Source organism: Diuraphis noxia, unplaced genomic scaffold (genome assembly GCF_037042655.1).
Source record: "Diuraphis noxia isolate RWA-SAM2 unplaced genomic scaffold, SU_Dnox_SAM2 contig0005, whole genome shotgun sequence".
In the NCBI taxonomy this organism is placed as follows: Eukaryota; Metazoa; Arthropoda; class Insecta; order Hemiptera; family Aphididae; genus Diuraphis; species Diuraphis noxia.
Window position 1 is genome coordinate 13,690,884 of NW_028301715.1, and position 20,566 is coordinate 13,711,449.

The 20,566-nt window shown below is 28.2% G+C and overlaps 1 protein-coding gene across 1 annotated transcript in view; it reads right to left on the reverse strand.

The window, feature by feature from the left end:
• Window positions 1–18,551, reverse strand: part of LOC107162117 (atrial natriuretic peptide receptor 1-like) — a 298,392-nt gene extending 279,841 nt beyond the window's left edge. The window contains exon 1 of the mRNA XM_089229378.1: window positions 17,924–18,551. The gene's annotated coding sequence lies outside the window, so the exon portion shown is untranslated. The remainder of the gene's footprint in view (window positions 1–17,923) is intronic.
• Window positions 18,552–20,566: the final 2,015 nt, after the last annotated feature.

Consider the following 20,566-nt stretch of genomic DNA (forward strand, 5'->3'; position numbering starts at 1 on the left):
TATATACATTTACAAAGTAGCATAGACGTGCATAGATTTTGTTTGCAGGGTATGCAGCTAATTAAATATGCTCTCCCCAAAGATATAAATTACCCTAAAATTAATGAGCATGACATTTCATCTTGAACTTCTGGTTACTAGTTGTTATTAGAATAAAAATAAGTTTTTTTGTATAAAAGCATTTTTTATTTTAATTTAATGAGAAGAATTTTTTTACAAACATGTTTGTTGAAATGAAAATCTACATTAAGGGGATTGGAAGCGGTGAATTTCTGTCTTTATCTAACACACGTGGAACATACAATACGCCTGATAAAAATTAAAGTACTTCTAAACTTACTCGATTTAAAATATTATGTAAAGATTTTTTAATTGGTATACAAGTTTACTTTGCATCGGTCGAAGCATATTTTTAATATTTTTAATATATTTAATTAAAAAAATTGACAAATTTATAAAATTTAAAATATTTATTCTTATAAAAATATTGCTACAATCAAAAAAGTGCTTCGAAACTTGTATACCAATTAATACATCTTTACATATTTTAAATTGAACGACTAGAACCTTAATTTTTGTCAGACGTATAGTATGTCCCACGTGTGTTAGACAAAGACAGAATATCACCGCTTCCAATCCCCTTAAGTATACATAATTGTTATAACTCAAGCCTTCTCTTTCCTAGTATAAGGACTTTAAATTCTTTAACCTCTGTGCCAATTTCAATAGAAATTTTTTTCTCTAATTTTGAGAAAATCTAAGAAATATTGTCATAGTCTATGAAGGTGAAATACTGAAATGTATAATTTTTTTGTTTTACTGTACCTATTACTATGTCAATAAATTTTGATACATTGTTATTTAAATCATTAAACTATATTTTTTTGTATTACTGTATAACTATTGACTACGTTTATACATTCTGATCAGCCTCTACCGAAATAAAATTCTGGATACGCGCCTACCTACACTAAAAATAAAACCCATATTTTCTTATTAATTATTGAGAACCGTCTACAATGAATTTAAAAATAAGTCCATACTCTATATTGATATCACATAAACATTTTATAACCACTATCTAACCAATCGAAATTATGATCTGAGACATTTTTCGTGTGTCATCCCCTCTCAAGCGGCTACGCACAGCGTATGCAAACCCATACTCTGAATACCCCATGCGCACACCTATGCTAAATAGGTAGTTATATATATTCTCGTAGTGTTTGTTGGTTTTGCTAGAACCATAAGACAGCTTGCAGAGCGACAGGATAGATGTATCAGTTACTTAAATACACGGGTGGTGAGTGTGGACGCCCCCCCCCCTCTGGAATTGTTTTATTGGTGATGTTTTATAATCACCATTATAGCCTATAAAAGGATTGAAATAATATATAAATAGCCCGCCCCACCCCCTTGGCTGATCTCCAGCTACGCCACTGAAATGTGTAATAATTAGTTAGTTATTATAACTAACTAATAACAAGTAGGTACAAAATTGACATTTATTAATGATTGATTTTTTAAACTCCCTCCCGCAAACACAGCTGACATTACTTTTTGAAACCCAACAATGGAATAGTGTTATAAATATCGCAACTAACACGATGACTTACTAAAAATAAGGTACCTATATATATTACATTATCACCATTGATATCTAGTGTACGACGTATTATATGTTGATACCATATGACGTATCGGTAATATGATTAAATTAATCATTTACACAATTTTCTGGACGGCACAACCCTAAATGGAACTATCTATGAGAAAAAGAAATTGATTTAAGATATAGCACTGGTAAAACAATCAATGTGATTTAATATTTTCAAACTAAACTTTAACATGATTAACTATTCACAATGGAACACAGTCACTTTTAAATATAAAGTTGTACTTATACCGTAATAGTGTAGCCAGTGCAGGTACCTATAGTGTAAAGTTTTTATTTAATCGTAATCCAAAAGACTCACACATAAATATTGTAGGTAAAGACTTAAATATTTTAACAACATATATTTTAGTAAGCCCGATTAACGATAGATAAGTTTAGACGTATAACCTCTAGTATTAGATTTATGTAGTTAGTGAATTGTTTTTTTTTTCAGTAAAAATTGAAATTGGTTGACTGAAATAATAAATTGAAACCGTTCATCGACACTGTAGAGTGTTTAGCTATTAAATGGAGCTTACTAAATGGTTTTTTCTTTTTTACCCTAAAATGCATAAATATATATATATATATATATATCTTTTAAGCCAGACAGAACAATTAACACTAAATCTTTTTCATGCCACGCCTATTATGTATACATGTCAAACAACAGCAGGTGGCTCAATGTCTGCAAATGCGAGCAAGTACATTATCATTAGTTATACTAAATTGTGTATGTGCAGAAAAACAAAGACATGCCTATGCCCAATTTTCTCTTGCCGTATTTAAATACGTTTATACACTCTTTTTTTTAACTTTGAATATTTATTACAGTCGAGCAATATTTACAAAATATATATATATGTTTGTGTGTTAATCAGATCAATCAAAAAAAAAAATGAGATTATGACTAAATATATAGATAATATATGTGTCTATATTTTTGTTATATAAATGATCATGATGTATTTTTTTTTATAACATCGGTCACAAAAGGTCATTGAACGTAACATGTTGTACATAATAATTCTGTATATATTAATACATTAGGTACATAACAATATTTACCAATAATAATAATACGGTGATATATTTATAACTATTTTCATATACCTAAGATGGGGTACCTATTTGTGGTCGTCCTACAATATTCGTAAATCATTTCAAACTTCAAAGTTATATTCTTTTACCTAATAGATTTTACCACTGCTCAAAACACGTGAAGAACAATCGTGATCGTACCAAAAAAACTCAATAAGTAAACCACATTATTTATTTATTTATTATTTTTTTTTTTTTTTTGTTCATTATAACTCGATAAGAATAATTTAACAAAATTTTTGATATTTATTTAAACATATAAAAATGACAACTATCCTGCACCAAGGTGAGCGAAGTGAGACAATTGCTCAATATATTTGTAAATATTAAGAATCGCTGACCTGACAGCTTTATTTTTGTATATTACCATTAAGTATTGACAAATATAAGTACAGTTAGGTGATTACGTGAAACCTGAACTATGGTGTGGTATAATTATAAAATATTAATTTTAATATGGTATGCGTGTAAATATTTTAATTTATTGTACGACTGTTTCGACTGAGTCAATTGTCATGTAATTTTCATTCATAAAATGTATGAATCCAAAGTAACTGTACCTAATATATTGAAACGGGTTTTTTTCTCTATATAGTTATTTGTTATTCATACATAAAACCGATTGTATTTTCATATTATCAATTTAAATAAGATGATTCAATCTCTCAATCATCACTATCATGGTTCTTCAATTAAATAATACTTCATTTTCTAAAGCTTTTACCTCCAGCTAAGTGAAAAAAAACCTTTAGATACTTATATTAAGTGTTTTCGAAAGACAACAAAATTATGATAATAATGTATACAATTTAAATTTAGTAAGTTTAATATTATACACTGTTCGTATATTTAGTATCCTTACTCACTCCATTGTTAAATTATATTACATAGTACTAATTTATATAATTTGAAAAAAAAAATAATAAAAATAATATTTCTCTAATCTGTATCCTAATAAATAATAACACTCTCTCCCAAGCATTAAGAAAATGCTTAAGGTTTCCCATACATATATATATATATATATATTATAATACCAGTTTTACTATTTTCAAATTTATAATAAGTATTATAAATTGTAACAAATAAGACGTTTTGCTTACTAACTTTTATATTATGTTATAAATAAGAATAAAAAATATACGAATAAAAAAGATAAACAATCGCATTCGCGTAGTATATCAAACACGAAACTGTCTTCGTAAAAATCAGAAATCAAAAATAATAAATTAATTAGTAACTTTCATTCAGAAAATATTTTAAACGAAGAAAATCAGTACTTAAATGATAACTTATCCCATATTTTAAACAAATAAATAAATGGCAAAATAATGAAATCATAAGATTAAATATTAGAATTGTAACAAACAATATTATTTGCAGTAGTAACTGTTTAACAAATAATCTGAAGTTATTAGTGTTAGTTAAACCTCTTAAGTTTGGTTTATAAAAGCAGCTCATGTACCTTTCCGTAAATGCAAAACGCAATTTAAACCAACAGATGTAAAATGTATTAGATTGAAACAGCGAATTGCGAGAGAGTATAGTTAATGATTTCTGATTATAGAGTTCAAAGAATAATCGATCAATATTTGTCAAGAATTTTATTTTAATAATTCACATATATTTTATCGAAACGATAAGAAATTCAATATGATTTGCATAATGGCATACTATGATTATTTTAAATATTAGCAGAAATTAAAAAAAAAAACACCTGGAAAGTTAATTATTATTAATACATACATTCTGACAGTTAACTAAATTGTCAAAATTTAAAATAATTATCTATAGCCTTATAGGTAAATAATAAATTTACTTATTTAATATGTTCACATACTTAAATGTTGAAATGTTTTGTTTAAAAACTCACGATTTTCTAGGGATTTATTTGAATTTTAAATTTAATACTAAAATAGGTTTAACAATTTTATACAATACAATATTTTATATATATATATTTATTTATTTAAATAGATTACACTTTTATTACCCACTTAGTTTATACACTATACACACGTCTTGTGACTTTTGAACTTTTTCTACTAACCATATTATATGTTTTATTTTTTAAATAATTTTAAATGCTGATAAATGATCACTACCTATATAATTTAGTCAATATGATTAATATATGTTTCAGATTAAAATTAATATTTGTAGAAAAACATCTTTTAATTCATCTGTATGCAGTGTGAACTGAAAAAATATATGATATTAAATTATTTTATAGGTATTTAACTTGATTCGATTTTATGAATTATACGTATTTATAATCTATTTTTTGATTGCAGTAATATTCAATCCGATAGCAAAATTATATATTTACTTGTGCTTTAGCTCAATGTCGTTTTACGTGGTTTTTAAATATTTTATTAAACATAATATTGTAATCATATTAATCGTATACGTTGTACCTAACATTGTAAAAATACTTGATGTATTGACACAATTAAATTAATTTTAAAAAAAGTTTTCAAGTGGAACATGTAGATAATGTTGTATAGTGGTGTGTTGTTAATAAGAATTTTTTTTTAAGTTAAAAAGCGTATCTTCATACATTCGAGCCCAGTGTGTTTAACATAGGTAAGTAATAATAATAATATCATACACGTTCCGGAACGCATCCAAGATCTAAAGGAAGTTGATGAGGATGTACGTGAAATAAAAACGATTTCTACAAAAGTCTTCAGTCGAATTCGACTTCATACCTGAACCTATCTGCTGCTAGTGTAGTAATTAATATTATGGAGTATATTGAAGTAATAGGAAGGTATCAACATTTTCTAATTGGATATCCACCTAAACGAATCCAAGTTTAAAAACATAAACTTTTGATAATACCTAGGTATCATACGTTTTAATCGTGTATCTGACTTTTGGTTTTCACCTTACATCATATACAATGGATAGAGCCATAACCTATAGATTACAGTGATTACACATAATGTCGATGATATACATGTTCGTGACGAGTCACCAGTATATGACCTCTATTGCGCATGCGTTGCTAGTTCTAGTCACATATTTATCTCAAACCATTTATTCGTATTTCTTATCAAAAGACAATAATCTATTATAATATGTCATATTAAATTATAAAAAATTCTTTTACGTGTTCGTTAAACTTTGTAGGAACAGAATTCGGTTTTAAAATGTTCAAATTAGTCCCAGTTTTAAAACAAACTTAGTCGAAATATTGTGAACATATAGTTTTCTAGAAAGCTTATAATCATCTTTAGTTAAACCACAAGCTGTGGGCCACAAAGATCGCCGGGATTGATCTTTGAGGAACCTAAACAATCAATATAAATTTTAAAAAAACCAAATATTTTATGTGATTAAATATATTATTAACAATTTTTAAGGTCCATACATAATGCAATATGTATTTTATAAAAGATTTATGACTTACAAGTGTAAAGAGATGCCGTACTCAAACAAAATACACATGCATTAGTTCTTTTTTTTTGATGCCATTATCCCAAAAACAATTTTATAAATCAAAATAAAACATAAGAGTTAAAATAACTAACGTCAATGGCTGGTCAATCCAAAATTATTGTTGGAAAATTGGGATTCGAAATTCAAAATTATAATTTAATCTTATCAGCTACATACCTACTTACAAATATTATTATATTCACATTTATCATATCAATGGCAAAAATATGCGACAAGTCGCTTGCGCATGAGGAGAAAGGTACACATAACTGCATGGTGACTTGTCGCTAACATGTACATCAACATATTGAGCTGTGGCTCCATCCATTGTATATGATCTAAGGTTTTCACTCAATGAATCTCTTCCGTGTTAAAAATAAGCGAAACCGAGTACAATATTGTAACATAATGGTACAAACACAATCAAATTCACAAAAAGTGAAAAATAACGCAAGTTTTCTTATTTTACTCAATATTTATAATTTTATTATTTACTCAATATTATGCTTGTGAACAGAAATTAGTGCAGTTTAAATTTATGCTGTAGAAAAAGAGATATATTTTAATCTTTAGAAAGTATTTATTTTTTTAAGTTCATTTATTTTAAAACAAATTGAATGAAGACAACTGTAACTGTTGATCGGGGGACAATAATTGTAAATATTAATTCTTAATGACATTTCATTAATTTATTTTTATATCATGGTCATGCTTCAAAATGGCAAAAAACGTCAAACCGAGAAACACACAACGACAAACGAACTAATAATGAAAAAACTGCAGATATGCGCTTTAATGAAGGAAAATCGATTTAAAATGTTTGAATGTCGTTTGTAATAAATCATTACGATCGTGCTCTCTCCACTTTAAAGTATCGAAATTAAACGCATTTGATTTTCCCTCGCGTATACCCAACCTATCATTTGAGTTCATCAAGTGTCCAAACCATGTATTTATTCGTCGTTTTTGAAATAAAAATAAAAAACACCTTAACTTTTGCATACTATTCTATTCTAAATACCAATTTTCTTTAATTATGGCTTAGGTATCTACTTATTTTAAATTTTTTTATTTATTTTTAACAATACCATGTACACGCGCCCGTCTAAATTATTCAAATTGCATCGTCAAGCTTAAGAATAATAATGATTTTTATTAATAATTTCAAGATCAATAAAAAAATAAAAATAAAAAATTATTATTATTTAACAGTCTGTAGTGAAATACTGAAAGTCGATAAAACACGGAAAAAGCAATGTTATGCAGGTACTGCGGTCGTTTTCGGTGCGGAGTGCGTACCTATAATATATATAATATACACAATACACAACTGCAACTACATCATAATACACGATGTTATATGATAATAATATTATAGTGATGTCGTTCGAAGTTTAGGGTCGGGGGAAGAAAACGGGGGGTCTCAGCCTGCCATTTTGGGGAGGGGGAGTGCAAAAGCGATCGGAGCAGCACCGAGTTGTATACACTTTTGGCTGCAGCCGAGTGCTTCGAGGGGATTACTACATCGGTCTGTACACGGAGATCGCGTGGGATTACGTACAGCGGCAGAGGCGGCGGCGGGGGCCACACTGCAGCAGGTCCCGCGGCGACGGCTGCGACAACCACCGCCACGGACACCGCCGGCGTGAATATTCATAATAATATTATAACATTACTTATTAGTTATTATTATTGTGTCGTAATGCGGAACCCGTGGCACAGCGACCAGGCCAGTCACCACACTTCCGACGCGTATACAGTTTATTACCACGGGCGGTATAGACACGCACGCCCACGCGTTTCGCTAATAGTCCATTGCCGTCGCTGTTGCGCTTCCCAGTGGATGTCATCCCGCCGGTCGGTGTCGGTGAACCATAAAAAAAAACAGAATAGATAATAATGAAACGTTATTATAGAAAAACGCTGCTGCGGCGGTAAACAAATTCCCGTCAATTTCATAATAAATTATTATCATTATTACGATGCGACGGGAATAACCGAATAATATTATAATATAATGGCGAACGAAATATGCGACGACCTGACCTCGAATGTGTTATAATAATATTATGTTATTATCGTACAGTAATTATTATTAGGAGGTACGTCCGCCTTTTACGTATACACACGTCATACAATAGTGCAGTTGGTTCGAGCGTGCTTATTAGGTAATACTTGCAATATATGTATGTATAATATATAATATTATACTTCCGAGTACCGACATACTGTGGTCGTGGTGTTGTATTTCGTCAGTATACTGTTATTATGACAACCGTATTATGCAATATAAAATAAAAATTATATTTGGCCATGGCAACCAAAGGGCAACGGACAGCGATCAAATTCGTGGGTGGGTGTGGATCGATGAAATAGGGGAGAGATTATATCTTTCAGGTCAATAATCGTAATAATATTTTTCATCAGTCGGTATTTTGAATTTTTTTTATACTGACGATTAAAAAATACAGCCAGCATGCACGAAGAAAATAATATTACGTATTATAGGTAAATAGGTACCTATCTAACGTGATGCTTACCAACATTATTTTTGAAAGACAACACGCACAAAGACCTCTTTCCGATGACAATTGTACAAAAATAGCAGGAAAATAACAATTATTAAGCTCTGCAAAACAACGGGACATGTAAGTCTGAAATCACACCCTTGGTGCAGATGGCATGGCAGTGCCAGAGCGCTATGGTAAGAGTTAATGATTAGAAACCACTTTATATTTTATCATTTATTATAATATTATAATATTAGTATTTATAATCAATAATTTTACCTAACATAGCTGTGGCAGTATTGCATACTTTGTGAATAATAAATAATAAACAAAAAATTAAATAGGTAGTTTATAAAATATAATAATGGTTAAGTGCTTTTTTTTTCGTCGTCTCTATACGATGATTTATTACAGTACCCACAGTTCTTAATTAATTAGTTATTATTACATATTATTTTTATCATTATGTTGTTATTCTACATAAATGCTCGTATTATTTATTATGCATTACATTATATACAATATACACAGATTTTCTCCGAAATTCGTATCGGGCCGACGACGAAGTTAATTATATGGCTGACCGTATCGACGGCGTCTGAGCGTGTGTACTTTCTATTTTACTCGGGAGCTCAATGCTCTGATATAAGAATACAAAATTATCATACCTATTATCGTGACCATTACACAGTGTCGGTAACTACCCAGCTGATAACGATGACGACGTCGTCGCCACTACTGATGTCGTCACACACACCTGAGGATTGCGATTCAATTTAGTAATAATTATATTAGTTTGCACGCGTTATTATTTAACGATAACCGAACAAAACTCATTTAAGCTTACGAGATAAACTCAGATTGCATACAATGCAAACTAGAACTCGCATATTGTTAGGTATTTTGACAAACTGACATGTATATTCAAATATATGTATAACGTTGCCCTATTCGATAACTTATACACTTATATTACTATTTATTTACTATTTACATCGTTTGGTAAATATATTTTCCAACGGCGCATTTTTGTATACGATCAGCTATTGTCTGTTTGCTTATAATTAAATAATAAAATATTCATTTATTCAAATACTATGCGTTTTAATTTATACTTTTTACAAATAGACCATATAGGCACTGGTGCAAAAAAATCACATGCTGCAGCAAAAGAATATTTTGATCAAATTAAAAAAATACTTTAATAATTAAAAGATTACGAATAAAAATATTATTTATCGATATTGATTAAACATTTAATAATGATAAAAGGGATATAATGTCCTATATTATGATAGTCAATACATCGTACAAACTTTTAATTTCTAAGCATGTACCCAAAAAATATTTTTATATTATAATATACTATTATTATTATTTGAGACTTTAAGCTACAAAAGTTTCTAAATGTCTATGAGTAAGGAGCCTTCACAGTATGAAACAGACAAATGTTTTCAAATTTAAAGCGTATATATGGTGGAACAATTTTGTTAGTTATGATAAATAAGTATAAACCACAATGTAAATGCAAACAATCATAATGTATTATATATTTAAAGAAACATCGTTCTTCCAACAATTCGAATGTGTTCATACTTTTTATCACATGTGCACGTTTATATGTAAACTTCACACATAAACATAAATCATACGCTATTAATATAAAAAAGTATTTAACGTCTACCTATTATCGTTGATCTATAATCAGTTATACTTTTCGAATGAAGAAATAATCGGAGTCAATTTAAAAACGTTAAAATTGCATTACGTTTAAAAAGACACGTTTATACTGCGATCAATATAAAATCAATTTTTATGCGTCATATTCAATTAATAATTTGAAAAATCTATGTGTGTAAATTGTATGTTACTGTATCAAAGCGCATATATACATTTAAGTCTATCTCCTGAATCATAATTTTAATGTAAATTTATTACCACTTACACAGTAGCATGCACAAACATTGATTGTTTAATTACAACTAATAAAATCATTATAGTGCTAAAACAATTTTTTGAAATATTAAACTGTTCACTACTATTTGATAAACCAAGATAATCCGAGGAATTCGCGATTTTTTAAAACACGTTCGAAAAACAATATTATAACCGACTATATGTATATACAAGATACATTTTGACACACACTGACACACTGCAGACTTAAAATAAGATAAAAATATTTTACATAATGATCGTTTTAAGTAAATAGGATAAATTTAACTTTTATGCTATAAATATTACAGTACCCGTTTGTTTTATATAAATATAAGATTATGCATTTATTGTGCTAAATATTAGTCTTATCGAACACCAACCATCAAAAATTAAACTATTTAACTATTAAATTATTTTATCTTCATAAAATATTTAACACTATACATTTGTAACGACTATTTCATATTGTTCCAAGTATGTATATCAGGTTTATTACAAATGATAGTAATAATAGCTTATATCATGTGAGACAAACAATTTGAGTAAATTTAGAATATTGTAATAATGAAATTAATTATTTTTCTTTCATTGTTTTTAAAATGTAAGAACAAAATGTTCAAAGGCTTTCAAGTTATTTAGTGTACAATGTGCATGTACATCAGTCTGATTGTGGATGGTACAGAATACTTGTATAGTAGTTTAGATATCTCAAATAATTTTATTTAGTTTTTTAACTGAAAGATAACTGTTATATTATCATTTAAAATTGAAATTATTTAAAACATTAAACCATTTTCCTCGTCACTTATAAGTCAATGTACCTCCAGTACTTAGTACTATTCTAACTTTGACTAGAACGATGTGAATAAAGTTTGTGGCATACATAAATTACAATTACAACAATTTAGTCTAAATATTTAAAAAATATTCTGTACCAAAAGCTAAAGGTAGTTAAGTTTATTTTATTTTTCAAATTACAACCACATAACTAAAAACGTTAGGGGATAAATCGTTATTTTACGTTTGAGTATTTAATGTCGTCAACATTTAAACTTCAAACGCTCATAAAAATGATGTAACTATAAGCTAAACTTTTTTTAATATCAGTAAGAAAAACTTTTAGGAAATCTTGTCTTCAACTTTCAAACTTTTCAACTTAAAAATAAAATACTATCACTTATCAACATAAAAACTAACAATGTCAAAGATTTAAAATGTCTAAAAACAACTCAAAAAGGCCAAAATATTTTTAAAATTATATCATGTCTAGAAAATTATAACATAAAGATATTTAGTGAAAATTCCAAATATATAAAATAATTCATAGATTCTATTCCTACATACAAAAAAAAAGTCGATTTAGTCGAGACTGCTGAGTATATATTTCAATTTTTCCATCATTTTTTTTTTAGTTATCTACGATTATTTTGAAAATTACTTAGTTAAGTAATTTTTAGATAATTTCGTATTTTTCCACTCCCCTATCAATGAAAAAAATAGATTAATTTTTCAACAAAAACAAACCTTAATAATTAAATTTGAAGCATGTTTTCTACTTTCCAAATTTTCTTCATGAACACAAAATAAAAAAAAAGAAACATACTATATTTATACAAATAATCACAACCGAATACGAATACTTGATATAAATAAATATATACTTTCTTCATTTATTACTATAAGGATGTTCGACATAGCTTATAATTTTATTACAGTATAGATATGTGGAAAATAAGAATACTGAATTAAGTATATTAGTATAATAATGTGGCCATTGGCCAATATAATTTTGAAACCTTACATCTAATCCAGATTATTATGCCTGTTCTGGAAAGGCTATTCTAATGGCTAACGTCCAGCATCCCTGAGGTCTAAAACTTTTGATTCCTTTCCGAGTAAGTAAAACACGTCAGGCTTCACATTAGACCATAACCATGGTCCATGAACAACTATGCGCTATACGTTCATCCTACCATTGATAATAAATATTATTTATGATAAATAAGAGGCTCTACCCATGTGTTCAATATATACCTAAGTTATGATTGTAAATAATAAAAAAATAATTGCTAATGAAATAATATATTTATTTAGACAGCCTACCTGAAATGCAATGCCAAAAATATACCGTTATGGCCCATAATATGATAACAAGAATTTCAAGCTATATGAGAACAATACACATTTCCACCATTGATTATATTGTTAAATATGTTCTACAGACTTGTAAATATGATATATGTTAATCCTATCAATCCATTATTTCATTAGTATATACACTAAAGTTTCTTTTAAGAATATTGAATTCCGGATTTACATAAATCTCAGTTAATATTTATTAAAATTAAAATTTACTAAGAAGTAGTCATTGAAAATGGATTCACTTCAATTTGTCAGTGTTTTATTGCTATGCATAATATTCAATTATATATCTGTACAACCTCTAGTTCTAGTAGTCTAATTAAGCAACCATAATATGTTGCAGTTATTAACTGAATCGATTTAAAAATATTTAAATAAATTTAATAAAGTAAAATCGTTTAAAAAATTGACCAAAATTTGTAAAGAGTAAATTCCATTTAGATAATCAGAGTTTTAAATAACACGATAGGCAAGTAGGTGATAGAAATTTTGATCAAGAGTCCTGGTTACCAAATATTCATATTCACAATAATTTGGTCTGTTTATTTTTATATAATATATAATATGCTGTTGGTGTTTTTAAGTTCAATAAAAAAAAAAATAAATAAATAAAATATTTAATATACTAGCTGACCCGGCAATGCTGAAAACAAAATATAATATGGTAAATGTAATATGGTTACAAAATTTGAAGCGTTATAAGAAAAAAACCGTTTACAAAATAATGTAGCAATATTTTATTAGATGATTCCATAATCCATGCGTAAAAAAATGAACATTCATAACATAACCTGATAACTATTATCTATATTAGGTACTATAACATTCATCGATGGTAAGCTATTAAATTATGAATTACTCATAATATGTATTTAAGAGTAGAAAAATAAAATAAAGTTATATAAATATATGTGAAACTAATAAATAACACTAAACACATTATCAATAACATTACTATATATTAAATGCCATGATTAAGTATAGTAAAAATGATAAATATACAATAATGAATATATGGAATGCTCAAAATATGTTTTGAGTTATTAAGTTTAGTATTATTTTAACATAATATCATCTGTATTTTGTATCAACTTTGGCCGGAAAAAAATGAACAAATATAAAATAAAGCATTGTATATAGGTTTTAGCGTAGGTACTTCAGTTCGAGGGCAAATATATGTCAGTAACTTCGCTTTGTGAACTAATTCGACCGAGATGGAAAACAGTCTGTGAGGGATTGAATACGCACTTTGATATATTTTCTAACGTGGTTAGAACTACTCTACACTTTTCTGATACCCCTAAGAAAAATCTCTGAAAATTTAATCAAAATCGCTGTTGTAGTTTTTGATTATAATATAAGTTACAACTCAAGGTATACGATATATACATTAATGTATAAGTAGAGATAATTATAGAGAAAGAGAGATTATAAGGTAATAGTCTCTTTAATATTCAATTTTCGTGATTCCTATGTGAGCTACCCTATACTCACCTGTAATAAAACTTCACAAAATAATTCTTAGAAATCATTAAATATAAATGTAATTGTCATTAGTCATTATAAAATCATATTTTTTTCTTATTTGAACGCCATGACCATTTATAAAGTTGAAGTTGTATTTTAAGTTATAGGTACTTAAATAGTATGAGTTTTCAAATAACAATATTGCTTGTATAAATTTTAAGCCCAGGCCACAATATTGAAGTACTGATCATTTAGACATTTTAGACGGATCATATCTTATTTTCAAAAGTCTTTTATTAGATATAGGGGTGGAAAAGTTAGATTATTAGCGAGGAAAAGTCTAAAAACTTCTAAAGACTCTGTTTCCTAATAGTTTATAATCTATAATATGTCATATGAATAATGAAATCTCCACAAAGTTACTTAAATTATGTACATAACGATGTCACATAATACGATATAAAATAGGTAAAGATTGAGTGAAGGTATGAAAAATGTTGATACTAAGGCACCATCAAGTACGTGTCTTTTTTATATAAAAGTGCACAATATGAAATTGATTAAAAATTAAAATAATTAATATCACATAACTTATACAAATAAATATTTATAAATTTGTAAATATGAACTATTATAAATATAAGTTAGGTACCTAATTTATAATATTTAATGAAAAAATTATTTTTACAGTAATAATACTTTGCAATAATTTTATTGGTTTTTCAAATGCTAAATATATTCAAATTAGCATAAGCTGAAGAAAATAATTTCATTAATAAAATGAGTTCAATAATATTAAAATATTAACTACTTACAAATTTACCTATTGCTTAAGGCATAAAAATAGTCTAAGAAATTGTGAAGAAATATCTTTAACAAATATAAGATAAAAACGATTAGAAAAACACATATATTTCAATTTCAATGTTTACAGATACATATAGGAAAAAAAAATAAGACCAACTATATTTTTTATTTTTGATACAAAACAGAATATTTAAACAAATAATAAATGCCAAGTGATTCATTTCCAGCGATGATTAATTAGGCGACACAAACAATTTCACTTGGCGCTCTCTGAAGAAATTCAAACCATGTAAACTGTACAATTACTTTGACGATTCTACAGAGTTTAGTTTAAGAAAATATTGCAATATTTTCGAAAATAGCTTCATTCGCTAAATAGACGGAAAATTACAGCCAAAACAACAAATAAATTTATTTTCGATTAGGTAATTTAATTATTCTAATAAATAATACAACTCAAAAACTTTAAAATGGCTTTCGTGGAAAAAAAATAAGAAGAATAAATGTAATTAATAAAAAAAAAATTGAATTCACTTTCAAACAGAAAATATAATTAAAAATTTGAAATATTATGTACCTATGATATGTACTGCTATCCTAAACAAAAGTCGTGAACGTAAAATCTAAATCCCGAAGGTCCAATACATTTTAAATTTTCCTCTTAACTAAAAATTCAGACAGTTGGTCTACAGCTGTCAACAATATTTTCTTATGATATATTGTTGATTATTCAAATATAAATGTAAAATAAAAAAGATTCATAACACGTGAGTGCATGGTATTATATTGGTTATTGTAAAATATTAACAAAAAGGATTAACTAATAATATGTTTGCTGATGTACCTATACATTTATTTTGTGCAACAAATAAGAATAAAAGTAATAATAACCATTGTTCAACATATAATTGTATACAGTTCAGTTGCATCCTAATATGCATTTTTTTATCATAAGTTTATGTAATACTCGTCTATAGTATGCTAAATTATGAATTTTAGTCGTCGAATACATAATGTTTTCGTTATTTTTCCAACGGCAAAAACTAAATATATAATTTGTAAGATAAAGGTAGGTACAATACCGACCTAAAGTAAAACATAACATACGAAATATGTTACATATTTGATATGATAGTGAAGATCGAAGATGCTACAAATTATTAACTTATATGAAAAAAATATTTTATAACTATATGAAATGTTTATTAAATTTTTATGCGACAATATCCTATTAAATTATTGTTTATTCTTAATGCCGTATGCCCATATCATTAAAACATATAACAAAATATGTAAATATACTTTATAAGACAGTAAAATATTAAGTAAAAATATCCATGCTATTAAATATCAATCGTTACATTGTGGCAGTATGAATGTATAATATATTTCACATTTTTGTCAATGAATTATTATTATTAAATATACATTATTCTGATTTAATGGTTATAATACTATACTACAATTTTTTTTTTTTTATAAGACATTCCTAGCCAACAGTAGGCTATCTATATCTATAGATAGTATTTACAATTAGCAGCATAGTATTTTCAGTCGACGTTTGAGTTTAATGTTATATTATTCTATAATATTTACAAGCATTATACATACTATTCTTAACTGACAATTAAAGAGCTGACCATCAAATAAAATAAAATCATGTAATTTTAAATATAATTTTGAAATTATTGCAAACAATATTTGATAAGAAGTTGACTTAGAATTTTATAAAAATAACATAGCTAGGTAACAATAATTAATTAAATACACGCATTTGAAATTTACCTTTAAATAATATTATTTTTTATTAAATAATTGAAACTCACGTTTTAATAATTTAAAAAAAATTTAAACTTTTTTACAAGACGTAATATAAAATATTTCATTGCCTTTAAGGCGATTGATTGCATGTCTTCTATTTATTTTTTTAAATTAAAGTTTTATATATATATATATATATATAATCTTGATCACCAATAAAATAAGTGCTTATCAGAAATTTATTAACAAAACTACATTTTAAGTATAAATACTTTTTTTTAGGTATCAATTAAATTTAGAAATTACAAATATTACAGTTTCTTTAGGCTCTTCAATTAAGGTTTGAATCCTTTGTTTAAAAATATAAACATATACAAAATTACTATGCCATCGGAAAGAATTCATGTAAACTGGTATCGAATATTATCAGATTCCTCAAAAACTCAGAATAATAACTACAGAATACAAGTAAACAACAAGAAAACCGTAACAAAACGATGTATTATAATAATAATAACAATATAGGTATACTCGGTACCTAAATAATTTTGTTGACGAACAAATGTCATAATATATTGCACTTGGAATTTCACTCATGTAAAATTGGCTTGAGTTCGCGCCAAAATTAGATTGTCTTTTAAACACTTTATGATAAAAAAAGTATGAGAATTTGATACCTTGAAAATAATTACAAATGATTATTAACACTGTATACACTCCTACAGTCCTACGATCATCACTCGTCGTAATATTCACGTAGGTAATTATTTTTAATAGCGTCTGCTTATATGCACTTACGCCGTTAAATATTATTTGGCGGCACATCGATATTATATAATGTATCTACACAACTATCATGAACACGTAAATAATGAAATCGTCCTTAACTAATTAGCTTTCCCAGCTGACTGGTATATTATTTTTTATCCTCAATTTCGATAGATGATAATATAATAATACAAACATATCGTTTACCTACCTATATAATATGTGTATAATAATACTAGTATTGTGATGTATATACATATTTACTGGACGGTGGTAAAAACAATATAAAATATTATAATAATATATAAAAATACCGATGTAGTCTTACCTTTGTGTTTCAGCGGCGTTTTATGGGTTGGCGGTGGCGGCAGATTTATATGTTGCGTGTCGGACCGGAAGCAGCGGACGTTTACGACCCAGGATAGAAGATGATCACGTTGTCCTGCAGGACATGTCCGGAAGTCGGCGGTCGAACGTTTTCGAGATGAAATCCTTAAGCCGACGGCGGCGGGTCAGATCTCTTTTTTCCAAAACCTTTACGGACGTCGCTGTAATATATTTTATAATATTACGACGACAACCGTCACGGCACACACGACGATCACGCACGTCTCGACGGAAAACCCGCGAACCGGACTCGCGCGCTGTCGTTCAGTACCGTAACGGACGGATGTTATGTTATAGTTACTCGCGATTACCAATCGAAAAATCAATGGAGGAAAAAACAAATTTAAAAAAAAAAAAAAAAAAGTAGAAGCGAATTCACGACTTGTCGGACGCCGGCGGCCAGACGGACTACGGGGATAAAATATAATATTATTACGGCCCTATGTCCGAATCAGCGGCGTAACGGCGATGCGAGGTAAAAACGCGAACGGACGGAGACGGCGAAGCGAACACGACGCACTGGCTCGGTCGGCTGCGGCACGTCCGGACCACACGACGATCAGGTCTTCGTCGGCGTGCGCGCGGCATAATATCCCCTCACTACCGCTACCGACACAGCTGTTGGCGGCGGCGTCGGCGTCGGCGACATCGCGCGCGCGTTTCGTTTAATTTTCATTTTCATTTCTTTTCGTTTTTTTCCTTTCCCCTCCCCCCCCCCACCATTTTCACGCTCGCCACAAGCTCGGCGGTTCTCCTCTCGAACCTGTTGATCCACCGCGCCAATATAATATACATATTATACGAAATTATAATATTATATCATATACCGACACGTCGCCGCCGCCGCCGTCAAATAAGGGTCCGTTTACACTTTACAATATACGTATTATATCATTATATAGAGCATTATAATAGGTTTTGGGTATAACAGCGGGTTACAGGTATTATATCGTGGTACCGCTACCATTTATGTAATCGGTATCCGCTGTGTAGCTATATATGTGCAGAATATAACAATATGCACACCGCCGATTTCATAATTTTTCATTCAAAATAGGGTAGATACAAAAATGTTATTCGAGACATTGCCGTTCTAAGTACAAATTCGTATTTCTAAAACTCTTCTTATTCCATAATTTATTTTATTTTTTTGGAGGGGGAGCCAAATTCGATATCCATAAGAAAATTTTAGTAAAAAAAATTGAATTCGCATTAATATTAGAAATGTATACCTATTTAAGTACTCAAAAAGAAAATCCCTAATTTAGAATGCATATAATTTTGTATATATAGAATACTTAATATATTCCATGATTTTTTTTTAGTAAATTTATAATTCACAGCCCTATAGTTAAAAGTATTTCTAGTTAGTATACATATATATTGCCTGATTCTTCTTTCAACTGTCGTGCTTACCCGGCGTAATAATTGTAACCGTTCTAAATACTTGTGACCTATAACTGTTGGATCATTTAAATGTATAATATACCTATCAAATGGAACCTGCCATTTTTCAATGCGCAATTTAAACAGTCTTGTAATTATACATAGCACGCAGACGTCCACTATAAATTCAGACGCTTTTTAAACGCGTTCAGACAATTACATGTCAAATGAAAGTATTTTATTCCTTCTACAACAGTTCCGCATACCTAAACATTATGATTAAGTAAATCATCGTCAAAAAATAATATGATGATGTACCAGTATTAAATAAGTATAGTTGTCAATTGTTATACTTTAACTATCTGTTCCGTTCAAATCATAAGCTGAAGATTAGAAAAAAAAAGATAAACGTAGTTGAACTTTATATTAGTTATACAGTTATCGTTAATATTTCCATAAAAATATAGATTGTTCAAATTCAGCAGGATCTTCGAAAATGTTTTAAAGTAAAAGTTAAATTTTGATGTCGGATGCATAGTGAAATGTAAACAAGAAGGACTCAATTAATAATGATTCTAACTGGTATAGGTATATTTACGTTGTTCGATACTAAAAAATATTGGTGTTTAGAATGTTCGAAGTTTTATTAAATTTTATGGTATCATATAAAAAAAACTTGGTAGTTTCGAAATTTAAATTTAAAAAAAAAAAGTTTAGTAATATTTAAAAAAAATATAAATTTTCATCGAACAAAATAAATCTAAAAATAAAACATCGATAGAAGTTTGTACAACTATATAACAAATTACAAAAGTGTTACAACAATTAATTATACATAATATTCTTTTATTATTTAAAATGTGGTGCAATTTATGGGTAGGCATATATATTATTATATGTTATGATATTATTATTATTATTATGCAATAGATTTAAGGCGTGGTATTAGATTCATCATAACACATGGAATTCGGTATGATCGTTCCAAACAGGAACATGTAACGCGCACACGTAATGTACCTACAGCTAAAATGCTTCACGTAAGTTTTAAGAAAACGCCTATCGGCCTACCCAACTACCCACCAACCTACCCCCTGACACAGTGTTATGGAATTTCTCAACAACAGCATTTTTATAATTGGCATCTATATAACATAATATTACGATATTATTTGAAATGTGCAATGCTTACTCGTGT